The following is an 8375-nucleotide window of genomic DNA, read 5'->3' on the forward strand; positions in this document are numbered from 1 at the left end:
CGTATTTTAAAATATTTTTCACAATTTTAACTTTCGACATTACGACATTAAGTAATCAACTAGGTACTAATTTTGGGCGTATCGAGGGTGCTAATCCTTCATCGTGCGTAACCGACTCCCGAACTCGTTTTCTAGATTTTGTAGACCAAATATTATCGTTTTAGTAAATTTAAACTTTTATTAAAATGATCAAATTATGAGGTTAGCGGATCACACCTAAATAAAAAGTATTGGTGGCGGCTCTATTTTTGTTTTTAAATAAAAAGTCGACGACCTTTTTAAAAAAAAGGTTTCGACAAAGGTAACAATAAAAAATAAGTATCTATTGCCTAGCATCGACAATTTGTTTGACCAGTTTAGAGGAGCTTCTGCATTCTCGAAGATTGAGTTAAGGTCAGGTTACTATCAGTTGAAGGTAAAAGGAAGTGATGTACCGAAGACAGCTTTCCGTACGAGGTATGGCCACTATGAGTTCTTAGTAATGCCATTCGGGTTGACAAATGCCCCAGCTGCTTTTATGGATCTTATGAATCGTATTTTTAACTGTATTTAAACCAGTTTGTGGTGGTTTTTATTGATGATATACTGGTTTATTCGAAGTCAGAGTCAGAGCATGATCAACATCTCAGGATTGTACTACAGATATTACGGGAGAAGCAGTTGTATGGAAAGCTCAGAAAATGCGAGTTCTGGTTATTAGAAGTTGTATTTTTGGGACATGTGGTATCGGCAGATGGAATCAGTGTTGATCCGAAGAAGATTGAAGCAATTGTTCAGTGGAAAGCACCGAAGAATGTATCTGAGGTACGTAGTTTTCTTGGTTTAGCCGGGTATTACAGAAGATTTGTAAATGGTTTTCGAAGATAGCTTTACCGATGACCAAGTTGCTATAGAAGAATGTTCCTTTTATCTGGGATGATCAATGCCATAGAAGTTTTGAAACATTGAAGCAAATGTTAACCGAGGCACCAGTTCTGACATTACTAGAATCGGGTAAGGATTTTATAGTATATAGTGATGTTTCTTTGAATGCTCTAGGCTGTGTTTTGATGTAGGACGAGAAGGTAATAACCTATGCATCTCGACAATTGAAACCACACGAGTGTAACTAACCGACTCATGATTTGGAGCTAGTAGCTGTAATTTTTGCATTAAAGATTTGGATGTATTATCTTTCTGGTGAAAAATGTTATATATATACCGATCATAAAAGTCTCAAATACCTTCTGTCACAAAAGAAGTTGAATTTGAGACAGAGACGGTGGATCGAGCTTCTGAAAGATTATGATTGTGTCATAGATTATCATCCGGGAAAGGCAAACATGGTAGCTGATGCACTAAGTAAAAAAGTTGCAATAGAATTAATAGCAATGTTTGCACGGCTCAATATTAGTGGTGATGGGAGTCTTTTGGCTGAGTTGAGAGTAAAGCCGGTAATGTTTGATCAGATTAGATCAGCACAGTTGGAAGATGATGGGTTGTTGAAAAAGAGAGAGATGGTACAGAATGGCCAGCGGAAAATTTCAGTGTTGATGATTATGATTGTTTGAGATTTCGAAATCGGATTTGTCTTCCAACTACTTCTAAGCTTAAAGAGTTGATCCGTCGAGAAGCACACAATAGCCCTTTCGCATTGCACCCTGGTGGAACAAAAATGCATCAGAATTTATGAGAACTATACTGGTGGCCAGGAATGAAAAAGGATATAATTGAGTATGTTGGTAAATGTTTGACATGTATGTTGGTAAATGTTTGACATGTCAGCGAGTAAAAGTGGAACATCAGGTACTGACAGGTCTACTTCAACCTATTAGTATTCTGAAGTGGAAATGGGATCGTATCACAATAGATTTTGTTATAGGATTACCGCTGTCAGCAAGTAAGAAGAATGCCATTTGGGTAATAGTTGAGACTTACCATTTCAGCACACTTCATAGCGGTCAGAACCGATTAGTCATTGTAGAAACTAGCTGAAGTATATATCTGGGAAATTCTAAGATTGCATGGTATTTTGATATTGATAATCTTAGATCGAGATCCTCGATTTACATCAAGATTTTGGAGGCAATTACATGAGTCGTTGGGTACATGGCTTAGTTTCAGTACTGCATTTCATCCACAAACAGACGGAGAGTCAGAGCGGGTAATTCAGATACTAGAAGATATGCTTCGGGCTTGTATCATCAATTTTGAATCAGGTTGGGAATGTTATTTGCCATTAGCTGAATTTTTTTACAATAATAGTTTCCAAACAAGTATTCAAATAACCCCATATGAAGCATTATATGGTCGAAAAGGTAGATCACCAGTGTGTTGGACAGAATTAAATGAAAGAAAAGTGATTGGACTAGAATTAATTCAAGAAATTGAGGAAATAGTTAAGAAGATTCAGGAAAGATTAAAGGCAGCCTTCGATAGACAGAAGTCTTATGCCGATTTGAAGTGTCGGACATTGAGTATTTAGTCAGGGAAAAAGTATTTAGTCAGGGAAAAAGTATTTCTTAACTTCTCTCCTTGGAAGAAAGTATTGAGATTTGGCCGAAAAGGAAAATTAATTCCTTATTACATTGGGTCGTACGAGGTTATAGAAAGAATCGGGTCAGTCGCTTATCGATTAACTCTACCTCCGAAATTGCAAAAGATTCACGATGTTTTTCATGTTTCAATGCTTCGAAGATATAGGTCGGATCCTTCTCATGTTATTCCTACTGAAGACATTAAAATTCGAACTAATTTGACTTACGAAGAAGAGCCGGTTTAAAGATTAGCTCGAGAAGTGAAAGAATTAAGAAATAAACGGGTTCCCTTAGTAAAAGTTTTACGAAGAAGTCATAGTGTGGAAGAAGCGACTTGGGAACCGAATGAGATGATGAAAGTACAATATCCTCATCTTTTCTCAAGTAAATTTCGAGGACGAAATTTATTAAGTGGGGAGAAATGTAATGACCCAAAATTCACGAGCATCAAAAAAGTATATTATCGTACCTCCGTCTTAGCAAAATGAGTTCGTAAATAATTATTAGAAATATTTATGAGTCTAGTAGTGAGCTTAATTACGTTTTAATTAAGTGACTTTAGCTTAATTAAGGGTAATTAAAAAGGATTAAATTGAATAAAGGGTAAAAGTTTAATTATAGGTTAAAAGAAAATAATAGGGACTAAATAGGCAATTAAGCCTATTCCATTAAATGAGGTGACAAATGTGTATAAAAATCTTAGATTTTATGTTAATTAATTATAAAATATATTATTATTTATTCAAATTGTAATTTATATTAATTATATTATTATATTATGGAATAAATTAAAATTAAGACAAGTGTATGGTGATAAGATGATACAAGTGTAATAATATATATACACTTTTAGTATAATTATTATTTACTTAAAATTTAAGTAAAAGATATTTATTAATTAAATAATTATATTATAAGATTTTTGTACGATAAATAAATAAAAGAAAGACAAATGGATGGTCATGATAATAGACAAGTGTAAAATATGTTTGTGTACAAATGTAATATAAATATTTGTTATTAATTAGATATTTATGATTATTATTATTAATTAGTGTATATATATAAGAAATGAAAAAAATGAAAAAGAAAGAATAGCTGAAGCCATTTCGAAACAAAACAGGAAAAAGAAAGAAAGAAAAGAAAAAGGAAAAACTAAGGGTTTAAGGTTTAAAGCTTTGATTGGTAAATCAATTAAGCCTTTTTTACTTAATTGTGATGTTTTAGAAGCTTTAAAACAAAGTTTTGTTGAAATTAAGTTGAGGTTTTGGAAGTTCAAAGGTTTTTAAGCATGGTTCATGTTGGATAGATTGTTGAATTAGGGATTTAATTGAATGAATTTCAAGTTAGGATTGATAAATGGATTAAATTTTAAAAGAAGCTATAAGTTTTGTGATTGAGGGATTAAATTGAAAGAAATTTTAAATTAGGGTTTTATTATGAACACTTGATAGTTAGGTTGAATTTGATAGGAATTTGAATGAGAATAAAGTATGAATTAAGTTAGTAAAGTGAATGAGTTAATTAGGACCTAATTGAAAATAAGGTGTAAATTGAATAGAAATTCAATTATTTGTTATAATTAATGCTGCAATTAATGGTATAATTATTTTAATTTCCGTAGCTAGCAAAGAACCCGAAGCATCGGCATCGAAAGGAAAGGGAAAAGTTTTCGAGGAGTAATCTAACAAATTCGGGTTTGTATTACAATAATTCAAATCACTTTTTATTAAATTTTATATAAATTTTATATTTAATAAATGAGTATAGGTAAGTATTAATATTTGAGTTGAATGGAAATTGGATTGGATGGTGAATGTGTATGTATAATTGAATTGTATATTGATCTGAATGTGAAATTGAATATTGACTTGAAAAAAAATGGAAAGGTGAATTTTGAATTGAATTGTGATTGAAAGTGAAAAAGTGGAATTGAATTGAAATGTGAATTTGGAGACCCTATTAACTAGTCGGGCTGAGTCAGATATAGTTGGCATGCCATAGGATTGGAAGAGTACAGGGATACTTCGACCTTGAGTCGATGAGACACTGGGTGTCATTATATTTCTTTGGATAGATTTGATGAGGTACTAGGTACCAACTTTCTTCTGCTTTTCTGGTGACACACTGGGTGTCAACTATTGCTTCAAACTATCCGATGAGGCACTCGGTGCCATACTGGAGTTTTGGCTGGATCCATGTATCCGTCAAAGTCTGAGTTTTGTTAATAGGGCTAAATAATGAAATGATAAACCGAATAAGTTGATAAATCGAGCTACTGAAATGAGACGAAAAAGTTGAATTGTTAATTGAAATGTCATATGGGATTGAGAAAAGAACCTAAGGTTCATGATGTGTCCAAGTTCCAAATTGTGGATATATGATATTAATTGATGAATTGTTATTGTTGAAATATGAAATTTGAGTTTAAATTTGTATGTATGATTTATGCATTACATGTTTATTATTGTTATAATTTGAATTATGGTAATACCACTGAGTATGGAATACTCAGCGTACGGTTGTTTCCGTGGGTAGGTCGATATAAGTCAAAGGTCCAGGTTCAGCGTCCAGATCAATCCCAACTTCAGCATAACTTCGGTGATGTATTTTTTCCTTTGGTAAATGTTGCATGTATTTCGGTCTTATTAAAGAGTCTTGAAAGTTTTGGTTGTAAAGAATTGGACTCTAATGCTTGAATTATAATTGAAACGTTAAGTTATAAAAAGATATGTTTAGGTTATTTGAACACGAAATTGTATGAATTGTGATATTGGTTTTGAATTGGTTGCGGTTTGAAATTGTAGGGAAGGTTAGATATTTATAAAGGGGTTATACTGAGTTCACAAAAAAAATAATTTCTGAGCACCTGAATTAGTCCTGAATCACTTGTAACTCGTATTTTGAACCTCGAGGGTCCATCTAAGAGACTTTAAGATTATTTTATATTATGTTTGATAATTATTTGTATATTAATTGTAAATTATCTAATAGGTCCAGTAATGCTCCGTATCCCTGTTCTTGTGATGGTTTGAGGTTAAGGGGTGTTACAGTTGGAGAGCCCAGTAAGCTTTGTGCTCTAACACTAAGGGTAGATGACAGGCTTTCCCAAAGACCAACTTATTGGGTGACATCCCTAAAGGTGTCTTGTATGATGTTCTGTAGGCCTATAAAACATCATCTAGTCTTTTGGACCAATCTCATCGGTTCGGGAAAACTACCTTCTTGAGTATGCCTTTGATCTCTTTGTTTGCCAATTCAGCTTGCCAATTCGTCTGTGGATGGTATGCTATGCCACCCTTGTGTTTCACTCCATGTTTGTCTAGTAACCATTTCAACCACTTGTTCACAAAATGAAACCCTTCATCACTGATGATGGCTCTTGGAGTTCCAAACCTTGTGAAGACATTCTTCTGCAAAAACTTCATCACAACCTTAGCATCGTTTGTTGAGTATGCCTCAACCTCAACCCACTGAGACACATAGTCTACTGCTACCAATATGTACTTGTGACCAAAATATGAAGGAAAAGGACTGAGAAATTCAATACCCTAAACATCGAATAATTCTACCTCAATGATGTTTGTTTGAGGCATCTCATTTCTATTGGTTACGTTTCCAACCCTTTGACATCGATCACAGCTCCTTACGTAAGCATATGCGTCTTTAAATAGTGTTGGCCAAAAGAATTTGGCTTATAATACTTTGGCCGCATTATGTGCTCCTCTTAAGTGTCCCCCACTCGAAGCTGACTGGCAATGGTATAAAATCTTCTGTACTTCATCTTCTGCCATGCATCTCCTGATCATTTAATCTGCACACTTTTTAAACAAGTATGACTCTTCCCAAATATAGTACTTCACATCGTAAAGAAACTTTTTCTTTTGATGATACGTCTTATCAATCGACATCAAACCACAAGCTAAATAGTTAGCAATATCAGCAAACCAAGGGGTATTATGGACATGATTTACCTTCAGTATGTGTTCATCTGGAAATGTCTCCTGAATTGGTATAAGAGGAGAATTCCCTTCTTGCAGCTCCAATCTGGACAGGTGGTCTGCTACTTGATTTTTTACTCCCTTTCGATCTTGAATTTCTAAATCGAACTCTTGAAGTAGAAGTACCCATCGGATCAGTCTCGGCTTAGTGTCTTTCTTGGCAAGTAAATACTTAATTACCGAGTGGTCCGAATAGACAACCACTTTGGTACCTATAAGATAAGATCGAAACTTGTCAAAAGCAAACATAATAGCAAGTAACTCTTTCTCTATTATCGTATAATTTAGTTGAGCTCCTGTCAGAGTTTGAATTTCATAGTAGATGGGATGAAAAAATTTGTTCCTTCGCTAGCCCATGACAGCTCCTATCGCGAAGTCACTTGCGTCACACATAAATTCAAATGGCAAATCCCAGTCTAGTGTGACGATTATGGGTGCCGAAACTAATCGACTCTTCAAATCATTGAAAGGCCTTAAGCACTCTTCATCAATTTTGAACGTCGTGTCCTTCTCCAATAATTTGAATAAGGGTTTACCAATTTTGGATAAGTCCTTGATAAATCTTTGATAGAAACTAGCGTGGCCCAAAAAGCTCCTAACACTCTTTATAGATGTTGGAGGTGTAAGTTTTTCAACAACTTCTACCTTTGCTTTCTCTACCTCGATTCCGTGTCTCGTTATCTGATGCCCTAGAACAATACCTTCTTGTGATATGAAATGACACTTTTCTCAGTTGAGTACAAGGTTTGTTTCTTCGCATCGCCTTAGTACCTTGGCTAGATTGGATAGGCAATCCTCATATGTGTCTCCAAATACTAAAAAAACATCCATAAAGCCTTCCAAGTATTTCTCAACCATATCAGTAAAAATAGACATCATACATCTTTGAAATGTAGCAGGTGCATTACATAAACCAAATGGCATGCGTCTAAATGCAAATGTACCGTACGGGTAGGTGAATGTTGTTTTGTGTTGATCTTCCGGTGCTACTATAATCTGATTATACCCCGAGTATCCATCGAGAAAATAGTAATAGTCTCCCCCTACGAGTCTATCCAACATCTGGTCCAAAACGACAAAAGAAAGTGATCTTTCCTAGTCGCATTGTTCAGCTTTCGATAATCGATGCAAATTCTCCATCTTGTAACCGTTCTAGTCTGTATCAACTCGTTATTCTAGTTTTTAATGACCATAATACCTTTTTTCTTTGGCACGCACTGGACTGGACTTACCCACGAACTGTCTAAGATGGGGTAAATTATACCCGTATCTAACCACTTGATGATTTCTTTCTTTACCACATCTTTCATGATGGGGCTCAGTATTCATTGTCCATCAATCATCCCTTTTTCATCATCTTCCAGGATGATCTTGTGCATGCATATAGACGGACTAATGCCACAAATATCGACTATGGCCCATCCAATAGCCTTCTTGAATTGCTTCAATACTAAGATGAATTTCTCTTCTTGCTCAATGGTTAATTCTGTTGAAACAATCACAGGCAAAATAGAAGCGTTACCTAAATAAAAATATTTTAAATGTGAGGGAAGTACCTTCAGTTCTAATTTAGGTGGCTCTTCAATTTTCCCTTTTGGTTGGGCATAATCCCTATTCTCTAACTCCAAAGATTCAAAACGGGATTGTGAATTAAATCCCATTTGATTAGTTTTTTAGCAAAGCTAAGTATTCTCCCTCCTCTTCATCACTTGGAGGGTCTGATGTCAATTTTTTTTCCAATGGGTCCTCAACATAGTTAAGTTCCCTTTCTATGATCAATTCCTCTAAATCAGATATTGTAGAACAATAATCAATTGTGTCAGGAAATCGCATAGACTTAAAAACATGAAATGTTACA

Source organism: Gossypium raimondii, chromosome 3 (genome assembly GCF_025698545.1).
Source record: "Gossypium raimondii isolate GPD5lz chromosome 3, ASM2569854v1, whole genome shotgun sequence".
Classification (NCBI taxonomy): domain Eukaryota; kingdom Viridiplantae; phylum Streptophyta; class Magnoliopsida; order Malvales; family Malvaceae; genus Gossypium; species Gossypium raimondii.